Raw genomic sequence first — 12,899 nt, 5'->3', positions numbered from 1 at the left:
GATGAAAAAATAGAGAGGTTAAATGACAAGGTCACAAAATGGCAGCCCTAGAATTTGGAACCCTGTCTCCAGAACCTAGTGTTTTAACCATGAAACAGACACTGCTTTGTTGCTTGTTCTGTGATGATCTGTTTGTGTCTAAAAGTTGCAAGTAAGAAGTGTTATAAACGAGGGTCTCTCCTTATACAATAGTGTTGCCTCAGCATGGCTTGTCCCACAGCTGAAAGGCTTAAGAAATGTTATTTTTCTTCCTAACCACATACTTGTAGAGCGCTTTGGAATTTTAAAAGACTTGTGCTTCTTTTGTAAAAAGTAGAGCTAGGGAAGCCATTACTATACCCACTTTACTGATTGAAATACTAAGACTTGTAAAGAGTAACTCTCTCCACTCAGAAAGTTTTTTAAGAGGTGCCAAGGGCCTCGCCCTCTGGGCTTTTTGCTGTACCCCTTCCCTACTTTTGGCAACACTGTCCCAAATATGTGACCAAAGGATCTAAATATACAATTGTTTCTACAGATATAAATGATTTTTATCACAAGGCAAATACTTCAGATGTCTGTACAGCCATACCAAAAATATTTCCGTGGAGACAGAGGTTTGAACGTATGAGTCTCCTAAGATTGGTCGATCTTTGGGATCTAACTAAAGCTATTGACTGATATCTCTGGGCTCTCGTTCTCCTAGAGCAACCACAGAAATCATGTGGTTTACAGGATCAAGACACCTTAGTGACCGAAAGTGCCTGTAAGCTCTTGGTGGGACGCCATGAGGCATAAAAGAGTGACGGTGGTTGTAGGAGGTGTGGTAATAGAAACAACGCATTCTTTTTCTCTTGGCTATGAAGAGATTAAAGGAAAAGAAAAAAAAAGAAAGAAAGAAAGAAAGAAAGAAAGAAAGAAAGAAAGAAAGAAAGAAAGAAGAAAAATGAAAGGACCAATGTCTGCCGCACAGCACCCAACAGCAATCACCTTAGAGGAGCTAGTTGTACGGACGTCAGCCTTAGCTCCAAATTGAACATTCAGGATCAAGAGAGGGGAAAGACTAGATTGCAGAAAGAAAAAAAAAAAATAGTTTTGATCGTCCACACACATTTATTTATGCAGGAAGGAAAATGTCTGGGCTGCCATCTCTGGATGGAAGAGCGCCATGTGCCAATTGAGACCTCCTGTCTCATAATGGGCACTCAAGAAAGGCTTCTTGGATGAGGAGCCTGGGGCTCTCAAAGTGATGGAGATGACATCAGACCTATCCTGGAGGGACTTGCAATTCAAGACTTCTGACATTAACGCAGACAAAAATGGACAGGCAATCCAGATAATGCACTGAGAACTTGGAGCAATCAAATAAATATGCAGCTTGATGTTTGGTTGTTTTTTTTATTTTTTACATCACGTTGTAGTCGCACACTGCTCAATTCCCAACCACCCCACGAGCAGCCTTAGTTCAGACTATTAAAATGAGGTCACAATCCATTTTGAACAGCGGCCTTCAGTAATGTAAACATGAAGCCATTTTTGACTGGAGATGAGTAGAATGTTTTTAAAGAACCATCAGAAGACATTTGTGAGCGAATCTTGCATAAGATTTTCCTTTCAATTTTTCTGAAAGGTAGGCAAGAGCTGCAGTTAAACTAGATTTCACTTGGATATAAATTTGATTATTCTGGCTAGCTCAGAAGAGATCTAATGATTCTAATGGGTTCTTAGACTTCCCTAAGTAGTTCTCCACACTTGACTATTTCTACGGTCACAACAGATTCAATCATGTGCATATGGAAAGGGAGCCAAGTTGGGGGTGGAAATACCCCCATTATTTTGCTTCCTGGCATTCCCCATGAGCTGATGTTATACCTAATGCGTCTTTATGGCCCTCTATGTTAACTTTCTGTAATTTCTCATTCTTCTACAGCCTTTATATGACACCTTTCAATGGAAACCCACAGCACAACCACTCAAGATTATTTTCTATTGTCTGAAACTCTTCTTGTGAACGTCTTCTGGGACGGCTGTACAGGGCCTCCTTACATCTCAGCGCAAAACCCTAAAACATGAGAAGAGAAATGAGGTTGTAAATGCAGCCTGGAGAGGCCAGACTAAATATTTTGTTAAAGGGGGTCTCAGGAGTGATATTTGTTCATGAGGCAGACATGCACATTTCCACTAAGAATCAATAGTGAACCCATTTGTACTACGCTTAGTGTTCAAAGTGTTTCTGTGCATTTATCCCACCTTGTGCACTTTCTCTCTATAAATAAATGCCGGTGGCTGTCTGAGTTTCAGGATGCTTCTGCGGGTTGTGTTGTTATCCTTGCCTGAGAGAGGAGCTGAAAAGACCAATGCATCATTACCCATTCTCCACACCTTGTATTCAAGCAAAGATCTTCCCAGGATGGCAGTACTAACTGCGTTTTGTTTCTCTGCCTTTAACTCCACGGTCTGTCTGCTGCCCTGAAGCCTTTGCTCAGAACAAGCCACCCCATTTCTGTGGGCTAAACCTTCAGGCCATGCCTGCTGATTTTGTTTTCCAGCATTCCAAAGCTCTGCCGACCATGTGATGGGACCCCTCAGGGCCTAATATATTATGCCTTCTGCCTGGCTCCTTTACATCTGTGATGCTCCCAGCACAAATCGTGGGATTGCTGCCTCTCTCTCTCTTCCATCCCTGTTCTAGCCAATGGAACAGTGTTAGAGCAAACAATGCTTCAATAGAGAGAGTGCAGGGCAAAGTGGGAAGATCACGGACAGACTTTTGTTAAACTCCAGGGTTGGCTATTTACCAGGCACGTTAATCAACCTGTTTAAGCCCCGGTTATCTTATATGTAGAAAGAGTATCAAAATGTCTACCTTGAATAAATGTTATAAAGGTTGAAAGAACACCGGGCCAAAGCCTGGCTCATACTGAGTATACTATGACAGAGTCATTGTTACCCAGTTCTGATAAAAAGGAACAAATTCTAGGAGCAGGTATCACATTACTGAGGAAGCTACAGTAACAAACATTCAGTAGACCCCAGATAATTTGGCAGGGATCTTACACCCATGCTCACTCTGTCCACCCAACATGTGAAAAACAGACTGGCCTTTTTTGTTGGCTTTTGGGGTTTCTCCCTGTCCCTTAGTACATCCTTGGACAGTGTGTTAGCTGCTAGTAGAAGCCAGTGACAGATTTATGACAGTGTGCTGCTGATGGAATTCTTTGACTGGGGCAAGATGGAATATGACCCCTTTCTCCTTCAAGTTGAACATCAATCAATGGTCCTCTGCCAGCCCTATAAAGAGGATCTTCATTCCTTTTTGCCCTTACGCTTCAAGAAAAGATTAGGCAGCAATCAAGTTTTTGCCCAGAAAGTTCACAAGGACTTTACAGCACCTGGAACAAGAGCAGGCACCTGGTAGGCACTCCATAAGCCTTAGATGCAAAGGAGAAAGAAGGGTGACTTTGTGTGATACTTTATGTCCTAGTGAAAGAATTTCCTATGGACCTGGAACTTGAGTTGCCCAAAAGTCCCTCTTTGCATTTTCACGTGTTTGAACGTAACTCCGTAAGATAATATTGGAACTCAGTCTAGCTCCATTTCACTCCATTGACAGGTCACTGTCGATACTTGCATGAATGATAGCACCTGAGTCAATGTCAAGACACTCGCATTTCAAACTGAATTGGGGCCTTAGTGGTTTGCCCTCACCTATTTTTCCTGCATACCTACAGTACTGGCCACGTAGCAAAGCTCACATCAACTTTTCCACATTTCATTCTAAAGACATATTGTTTCCCATGTGCCTTTAAGGAATCATTCTTGATCTCAGCCATAAAATTGGAAAGCTGCATAACTGACAAGATGATCCCCGAAGGCAGCTGAAACATGGGGTAGATTGAAACCGACAGTTAATTTGTAGCAGTAAAAAATAATGATATCACCATAAAACAAGTTTAAGATTAGACCGGCCTCAAACACTCTGTGCCCACAGAATATATAGATGGGTATGGTCAAGCTTAAATAACAAAGCAAAACAAACCTGAACCTCCCAGCATCACCAAGCCCAATTTATTTGCTTTTTCATGGTACGCTATCACCATCTGCTGGCTGCAGCTGATAAAATGCCTAGCATCCTTAAGTCCTGGAATATTCTAGTGTGCAGCTACTGTTGTTAATTACTATGCACCAGAAAACATATTTTTTAACCTAACAATATCATTGCAATGGCACAAATAAATCAGATCTTCCTAGCACACCAAACAAATGAAAGAGCCCAGAAAGCTTGTTACTGCCAAAGGCATCCTGGTCCGCTACGCCTAAAAGCTGCATTTGCTGAGTGCGTAAGTCCCAGCACATTCCTTTTTTATTCCAGAGCTTCCTCCTGACACACATTCACTTTCTGACTTCCTCCTCCCCAGCTGCCTTCTCTACCAGGCATCCTACACAGCACTGCAGTGATAGGCAAAGCAGCAGCTCTCAGCTAAAAACAGCCTCCTCCTGGAGATCTCAAAGGAAGAAAACCACTGACACTTGGCTTCTTTAAGGAAAGCAAAGCTCCAGTGGGCCTCGGCAAGAAAGAAAGGATATTGTTGGCTCCCAAGACTTTGAGAGCACTATTTTTAGCATGGTTTCCTTAGGGTTACGTGTCTGCGTTGTGCGCATCTTCCTAACTCAGCAACAGGTTTGCAGGGAGAAAGAACAGAGTCTATATAAGCGAATAAAATCTAGCAAGCTCTGGGGAGCCTGGGTGGCTCAGTCGGTTAAGTGTCCGACTTCGGCTTAGGTCATCATCTCACAGTTCACGAGTTTGAGGCTCTGCTCAGGCTCTGCTGACAGCTCGGAGCCTGCAGCCCGCTGCGGATTCTGTGTCTCCCTCTCTCTCTGCCCCTCCCCTGCTCATGCTCTGTCTCTCTCTCTCTCTCTCTCTCTCAAAAATAAATAAACATTAAAAAAAATTTGTTTTAATCTAACAAGCTCTAAAACCCTGCACATTTTATCTAACGTGTTCAGTCTTACCATTCCAGGCCCTCGGTTATGTAACATCCCAGGCCTCTGACTTCTCAACCATCCTGAGAATAAAGAAGGCTTTAGGAAATAGTGCTTCTTCATCCTGACTTGTCTCTGTCTTCTTTTATTTGGCTTATCCGAATTTAAAATTTTTATTCAATAAGCAAGCAGGAGTTGTGTATTATAACCATTTACAAAAATCCTTCAAATGTCCATCTACTTACGAAGTTTTTGTGACGCTCTCATTTTTCTAATTATGATGCAATAATTGTTCTCCGACAAAAGAGCCAGTTCTGACCGAGCAATGATGCGACTGCATCACAAGATGCTTTCCTGCAGAGGACACCACACCCTAGTGCGACAGCAACAAGTGACCCCCTGCAGCTCTGACATGCACCCACGTAGGACCAGGCTATCCCAGATAAAAGGCCATAACGACTCTCTACATGAGCCACACTGGCCTGAATTAAGTACCTCTTGAACATAATCATCCTTGAATTTATCTAAACAGTTACCTCCCTCTCCTAAACATTCTAAGATGTAAACTTCAACTCAAAGGCATTCTACGTTTTCTTCCCGATGCTGCAATTTTAGAAAGGTACCACTTATGGGTTAGGTGGTTTCTATACAACAAAGTTAAGCCCAAAAGCAATATATCCTTAACAAAATTATCCCCTGAAGTGTTTTTCTTTTGTACACATGACCAGGAAATATAGTTTAAAAGGTCCAATGTCCTCAAAATATTTAACCTCAAATTACCTTAAAATAAAATTTTAATTTTGTTGTTAACAAATGTTTTTCTTACTAAATAGCAAAGGATTTTTAACAAATAATAATACCCATTGTGGTCAAGGAACAGGAAAAGTTACTCTACACACTGTTTTCATGAGTGCAATTTGGTACAACCGTTCCAGAGGGTAACTTGGCATTGGAAAGCCCTTAAAAAAAAAATACGTACTCTGTGGTTTATACATTACAACACTAGAGGTTTACCCTGAAAGAATAATCATTTCTGATGACAGTTTTTAGTATTCAGATATGGTAGGCTGTATAACGTCTTCCCCAAAGATGTCCGTGTCTTTATTCCCAGAACCTCTGAATATGTTACTGTACATGGTGAGAAAGATTTTGCAGATATGACTAAGGATCTTGAGATTATCCTGGACTATCTGAATGAGCCCATTGTAATCATGAGATACCTTATAAAAGGGAGGCAAAATGAGCCAATAATATAGAAGGTAATGGGGTAATGAATGCAGGGGTTGGAGTGATGCTCTTTGAAAATAGAGGAAGGAGCCATGAACTGAGGAAAGTGGTGATCTCTAGAAGCTGGAAAAGCCTGGGAAACAGACTCTTCTCCATAGCTTGCAAAAGGAACATAGCTGAGCTGACACCATAATTTTAAGACTTCTGATGTCTAATATTACAAGATTTTAAAAATTGTGTTCTTTTAAAACACGAAGTTTGTAGTAATTTGTTATAGCAGCAAATAGAAAAAGAATATACCAGATATCAAGCAATAGAGAATATGGCCAACTTAGGTTTCCAAAAGCTTTATATTCGAGGGTCTGAGTTATGAAAGAAGTTTTTTTTTTTTTAATCTTCTGTTTTTATTTTGGTGGTAATCTAAAAAATGTCAATGTAAAGATATTCTGGGCCATCTGGTAGACTAACTTATAACTCACAGCTAAGCTATGATTTCAGTGTCCAAGTGTGTGTTCGTTTTACAGTCACATTGGTAGTGACGGTGAAGGCTAACTCCATAGAGTACTCTAAGAACAAAGATGGCGGGGCAGTTCCGAGAGGAAAGGTGGGAGGGCTGGGTTATCACCTGGCAAACAGCCGTCACCATCACACTCAAACTGTGAGGAGCTCTCTTTGTGTATAACAGGAATAAGTGTAGTAGCAAAGAATTTTTGTTTAAACTTTTGTTGATATCATATTTTGAGGTGCACCATTAAATTGATTGGCCCATGATAATAATAGATCTCTGGTTTAAAATAGGTTTATTATTAGAAGGAAAAATCACGATGATGATAATCAAGATGATTCAGATGATGGTCCGTCAGGCTCAAAATCAAACGAACCATGTCAAGAAAGAAAATATAAAGCATTTATCATCCTACTATTAAATATCAACTATCCCCTTAAATGACTGTTGGCATTTTAATTATATTGATTTTATATCTAAATTTAAATGTAAATTTGTGTTGGGTTTATAGGTGTTTGCAAGTGAGGATCATGAAGGATTAATCCTAGTTTTATATTTCTTCATAGATGACTAACAACATAATAAAAATAATCTAAGTCAACCCTGAGGGGAGCATGAGAATTTATTTTTCTTTTGAAAAGGATCCATATATTTACTCAAGTCTGAGAAATGTATAATTAAGTATGGTACCTCCCTCCAATGGAATACTATTCAATCATTAGAAATAATGTTGTAGAATAACATTTAATGAAATGGGGAAATGATCAGATGTATTGATGAAATTTAAAAATAGTTATCAACAGTAATAGTCAAATTCCAATGTTAAAAAAAAAGAAAGTAATTTCTATACATAGAGAAATGCATAGAAGGATATACAACTAGGTGGAAATATATTGCTAATTGTATTTTCCTTATCCTTTTTGATATTTTCAAATTTTTCTACCACAAACACTTTCATAGAGAGAAAATAGACCTTTAAGTAGTATATCCAGAGTTAAAACACTATTCTCTTGGTCTGACTTCAGAGCGTTTAAAAATTGAAATGACAGATGTTTCGCAACACCTGGAAGACAACTTTGCAGAAGATAGCCTATGTTCCCCTAAAAGAGAAGAGTGTCAATAAAACAACTCAATGAATCCATCATTTGTCCCCTGAACAACTGTGAGAAATACACACACACACACACACACACACACACACACACACACATTATCATTCTCCAAGAAACCTGTTTACTTAATGTTTAAAGTACTTAGCGCTAAATCATCTTCCTAGTAGTGAGAAGTCTGGAAAACTTTCATTCCTTGGGCTGCCACACATTCTCTTCTTATTATCAGCTAATTATTTTCAATCCATGAGCTTTTGAGAAACAATGTATCCCTTCTCTTATTTTTCAGTTGACTTCTAGAACTTTTACTGTAAGTTTATTGCAGAGGATGTATTTACCTACATATTTTACATTGACACATGCTTTAAACATATATTTGTCAAAACTATGGAGTCAAAATTTAACTTCTTAAATTTATAGAAAATGTCTGCCATAGAACTGATTGGCAAAGGTTGTCCTCACTGTCAAACCAATCTACCAAATCAAACTTACTTTCTAACAAAAAATGTCTGATTTCCTTGCTTATTTTAATGAACACATGAAATCACATCCATGTCTTACATCTCCTATAAATTCAAATTCATTGTGAAGTAAACTGAGACAGGAAGACATGAGTCTGTTGCCGAAATAATGTGGAAATAGGCTGCAGCATGCATCTGTAATTCTTATCAAAGTCTGCTCTGCTTCTCTCTTACAGAAGCCTTCCTCAGGAGCCAGGCAGTCTCAAATATCACTGTTCTGCAGTACAATAAGATTAGAGATGGGTCAGACGCATGCTTTTCTTTATAGAATAAAGGAGAGTGATCGTGAAGGGCAGTGAAGAAGGATAACTGGCTTACCACAGCCATTCTCTCTGGGAGATTCGTTTTAGGAAAGAGGCAATGTGGAGACTGAGGATCAGGAAATTGATTCCCTTAAAGGTTTCCTTGACCTTGTAGCTTCCACAATGTCTTATGTACTTCCAGGTTGGTATGGACTGTTACTTGAAAACTGCGATTTTAAATCCAAATAAAATAAATAAAAATTTTCAATTCAACCAAAACCAGGAAGGGATTCATTAAGTCAGAACACTGGCCTTGCTACTGGAACATAAGAATGTGTAGGAGCAGGGTGCCTGGGTGGCTCAGTTGGTTAGGCGACTTCGGCTCAGGTCGTGATCTCGCAGTTTGTGAGTTTGAGCCCCGAGTCGGGCTCTGTGCTGACAGCTCAGAGCCTGGAGCCTACTTCAGATTCTGTTCTCCCCTCTCTCTACCCCTCCCCTGCTCACACTCTGTGTCTCTCTGTCTCTCAATAATAATAAATAAACGTTAAAAACAATTTTTTTAAAAAAGAATGTGTAGGAGCACCTCTTTAGTGACTTTGAAGTGTTTTTCAGATGAGATGCACCTTTTGAAGGTAAATCATGCAGACAAAATTCTTACAATCATAAAGTCTTAGGGTTTAACATCAAAAAATGCTTCTGAACTATCCCAAAATTCCAGTAATTCTTTAAAAAAAAAAAAAAAAACAATTGCATTGAATGTGTAAATTGCTTTGGATAGTATTGACATTTTAACAATATTTATTCTTCCAGTCCATGACCAGAGAATATTTTCCCATTTTTTTTTCATGTCGTAAGTTTATTTACAAACATATTGAGTATGAGGAATTCAAGACTTTGATCCATTTTTCAAAGAGACTGCACCTCTTAAAATGCTCCTTTTCACATCTGTTTAATGGATTAATTAAAACATCCTTATTTCTTCAGCAGTTGGTGCCTTACTATAAAAAAAAAAAAAGGTGCAGCAAATCCAGATCCAAAGTACATAGTCATCATAATTAGTAACCGTCACTTGTTTTCCACTGAAAATGGCAAATTCTTCCCTGGGCCCTCCTCATGATGGCTCCTATGGACCACAGAGGTTGTGAACTTCTGGATGCTCTGTCCCAACATAGCACTGTTGGAAGTTCTGTGAAAGGCACAGAGACCCCAGACTGTAGAAACGACAGCACCACGCCAAATCCTCCTCTTTCCATGACCTTGTTCCCCGGTCAATCCCAATCAAAATTGCACTAGCATTCTTCTCGAAGCTAGAACAAACAATCCTAAAATTTCTATGGAACCACAAAAGACCCCGAATAGCCAAAGTTATGTAGAAAAAGAAAACCAAAGCGGGAGGCATCACAATCCCGGACTTTAGCCTTTACTACAAGGCTGTAATCATCAAGACAGTATGGTATTGGCACAAGAACAGACACATAGACCAATGGAATAGAATAGAGAACCTGGAATTGGACCCACACATGTAGGGCCAGCTAATCTTTGACAAAGCAGGAAAGAGTATCCACTGGAAAAAAGACAGTTTCTTTAGCAAATCGTGCTGGGAGAACTGGACAGCAAAATGCAGAAGAATGAAACTGGACCCCTTTCTCACACCATACACTCAAAATGAATGAACTCAAAAATAAACTCAAAATGAATGAAAGACCTACATGTGAGACAGGAAACCATCAAAACCTTAAAGGATGAAACAGGCAACAACCTCTTTGACCTCAGCTGCAGCAATTTCTTGCTTGACACATCTCCAAAGGCAAGGGAATTAAAAGCAAAAATGAACTATTGGGAGACCTCATCAAAATACAAAGCACTGCAAACTAAAAGGCAACTAACAGAATGGGAGAAGATATTTGTAAATGACATATCGGTTAAAGGGTTAGTATACAAAATCTATAAAGAACTTACCAAACTCAACACCCGAAAAACAAATAATCCAGTGAAGAAATGGGCAGAAGACATGAATAGACACTTTTCCAAAGAAGACATCCAGATGGCCAACAGACACATGAAAAGATGCTCAACATCAGTCATCACCAAGGAAATACAAATCAAAACCACATTGAGATACCACCTCACACCGGTCAGAGTGGCTAAAATTAACAACTCAGGAAACAACAGATGTTGGTGAGGATGTGGAGAAATAGGAACCCTCTTACACTGTTGGTGGGAATGCAAACTGGTGCAGCCACTCTGGAAAACAGTGTGGAGGTTCCTCAAAAAATTAAAAATAGAACTACCCTATGACCCAGCAATAGTGCTACTAGGAATTTATGCAAAGGATACAGGAGTGCTGATGCATAGGGGCACATGTACCCCAGTGTTTACAGCAGCACTCTCAACAACAGCCAAATTATGGAAAAAGCCCAAATTTCCATCAACTGATAAATGGATAAAGAAGACGTGGTTCATATATACAATGAAATACTACTTGGCAATGACAAAGAATGAAGTCCTGCCATTTGCAACAACGTGGATAGAACTGGAGGGTATTATGCTAAGTGAAATAAGTCAGTCAGAGAAAGACAGATATATGTTTTCCCTCATATGTGGAACTTGAGAAACTTCGCAGAAGACCATGGGGGGAGGGAAGGGGAAAAAATAGTTTCAAACAGAGAGGGAGGCAAACCATAAGAGATTCTTAAATACAGAGAACAAACTGAGAGTTGATGGGGGAGGGGGTGGGAAATGGGTGATAGGCATTGAGAAGGGCACTTGTTGGGATGAGCACTGGGTGTTGTATGTAAGCGACGAATCATGGGAATCTACCCCCAAAACCAAGAGCACACCGTATACACTGTATGTTAGCTAACTTGACAATAAATTAGATATAGATAGATAGATAGATAGATAGATAGATATAAAGGTCATCATAAATTTGAATTATTGAAGCTTTATGATAAGTTATGAAATAAGTAACTCTGCAGTATCTTCCTAAAATATTATGACATGTAATGGGAATTTGGGGGGAATTAGAGAATGAGTAGAGATAAATGCAAGAGTTACAAAAGAAAAAAGAAAAAAAAAGTGTTCTCCAGGACTTAGGCAACTCAGCTTTTGAGATGCACATGTAAGTTATGCTGTTATGACCCCCATTTGTCTCCTCCATCCCTGTGCTTAGATTTCCATCACGCATGTAAGGTCTTCATTTGGTTGTAGTCTATAGGGTAGTAATTATTGTGATTAAACTAGTCTTAATTTACCAGCAATTTTTTTAGTGCGTACTCCAGGCAGGCATTGTGCTAAATTGTAAGAAATACTTTATCTAATCACTCCTTATGCTCATGAAATAGAGAAAGTAACTGGATGTGGGGAAACCAATGGTGCATTGGTATTTCATGATAGTGTGTTACTTCATTTGAACTTAGAATGTTATAACAAACTACTCTCATTCCGTAAATTTGTCTAATGTTAGCCTAACTTCGAAAAACATTTATCTAATGCTTCCTCCCACCCTCCGCCCCACTCTTTAGACTAGAAGCAGAGAGTGTCTCTCTGAATTTGGTAGAAACCACCAGAGGATTCTCTCTCTGTCTCTTTGTACCTGCCTTTCTCAACTACCCTGCCTATAATCTTATCACTCTTGCTACTCTCGACACTCTCTGTAGTCCAGCCAAAATGGCCTTCTTCCTCCCCAGTCCCAGACATTCTCACAGACTGACCACTTTCTGGAATGAGCCTCTCCCTCCCATTCCCCTCCAACATTCTCCTCTCTCCTCAGATCCCAGCACGGACCAAAAGCGCCCCGCCCCCCATCCTGTGCTCTTGCAGAGCCTTGAACTTCCAATCTCAGTTTGTAATCATATGATTGTCTCTTCTATTATTTGATTATGTCTGCCTCTCTCACTAGCCTCGAAACTACACGAGGGCAGAGTCTTTGGATACTTTGCCTCCATAGTCTCTTCGGTTCTGGAAGCTAGAAGAAGCTAAAAAAAAAAAAACGGTTAGCTATTTGTATGAATGGTCTAACCCTGTTTGAGATACTCCAGACCTGGATCCTCAAAATATATTCAAAAGGACAAATCTCTGGAGTATGGTCTTCAGCCCCAACCCTTGCCTTGCTAGGTCCAGGGAACATATGAGGTATATACAACGTTCTGGAGACTTTTTCGGACACCTGCCTGGTATAGGGAGCCAATGAAACAGAAACTAAGAACTGGGCTTCCCTAGTGGTTAGTGCTACCCCTGCACTCTCCTGGCCTCAAGGTGATCCTCTCTCCGGGTCCTCTCCAACTGGGTCTGAGTTTCGCCCACCTGGTTCACTCCTGGACCTCCAGCA

At 39.9% G+C, this 12,899-nt stretch overlaps 1 pseudogene; it reads right to left on the bottom strand.

Annotated features, from left to right (window-relative positions):
* Positions 1 to 9,541: 9,541 nt before the first annotated feature.
* LOC122228541 lies at positions 9,542 to 9,739 on the bottom strand (annotated as a pseudogene).
* Positions 9,740 to 12,899: the final 3,160 nt, after the last annotated feature.

Source organism: Panthera leo, chromosome C1 (assembly GCF_018350215.1).
Source record: "Panthera leo isolate Ple1 chromosome C1, P.leo_Ple1_pat1.1, whole genome shotgun sequence".
In the NCBI taxonomy this organism is placed as follows: Eukaryota; Metazoa; Chordata; class Mammalia; order Carnivora; family Felidae; genus Panthera; species Panthera leo.
Note: the sequence above shows the minus strand (reverse complement) of the source record. Positions and strands in the feature narration are given on the sequence as shown.